The 427-nt window shown below is 43.8% G+C and overlaps 1 non-coding gene across 1 annotated transcript; it reads left to right on the top strand.

Annotated features, from left to right (window-relative positions):
• Window positions 1–104, top strand: LOC148580597 (small nucleolar RNA R71). Its single transcript, XR_015899411.1, has one exon. It is a non-coding gene; the product is annotated as a small nucleolar RNA R71 (small nucleolar RNA).
• The last annotated feature ends 323 nt before the right edge of the window (window positions 105–427 follow it).

The raw sequence follows: 427 nt of genomic DNA, 5'->3' as shown, positions 1-427 counted from the left end.
ATGTCAGGTGGACACCTCCTTGTTAAGTCCTTGAACCTCTCCCATGCTTCATATAGAGTCTCACCATCTTGTTGCCTGAAAGTTTGGACCTCAGCTCTCAGCCTGTTGATTCGTTGAGGAGGGTAAAATCTTGCTAAGAATTTTTTCACCACGTCTTTCCAAGTTGTCAAGCTTTCCCTTGGGAAAGATTCCAGCCACTTGGCTACTTTGTCCCTAAGTGAGAATGGAAATAGGAGCAGTCTATAGGCTGATGGGTGAACACCATTAGACTTTACTGTGTCACAAATTCTCAGGAAGGTGGTCAGATGTTGATTGGGATCTTCTTGAACACCTCCTCCAAACGAACAGTTATTCTGAACAAGGGTGATGAGTTGTGGTTTAAGTTCAAAGTTGTTGGCATGGATTGTTGGCTTTTGGATGCTACTTC

This window comes from Arachis ipaensis, chromosome B10, assembly GCF_059453495.1.
Source record: "Arachis ipaensis isolate K30076 ecotype BB chromosome B10, ASM5945349v1, whole genome shotgun sequence".
Classification (NCBI taxonomy): Eukaryota; Viridiplantae; Streptophyta; class Magnoliopsida; order Fabales; family Fabaceae; genus Arachis; species Arachis ipaensis.
Note: the sequence above shows the minus strand (reverse complement) of the source record. Positions and strands in the feature narration are given on the sequence as shown.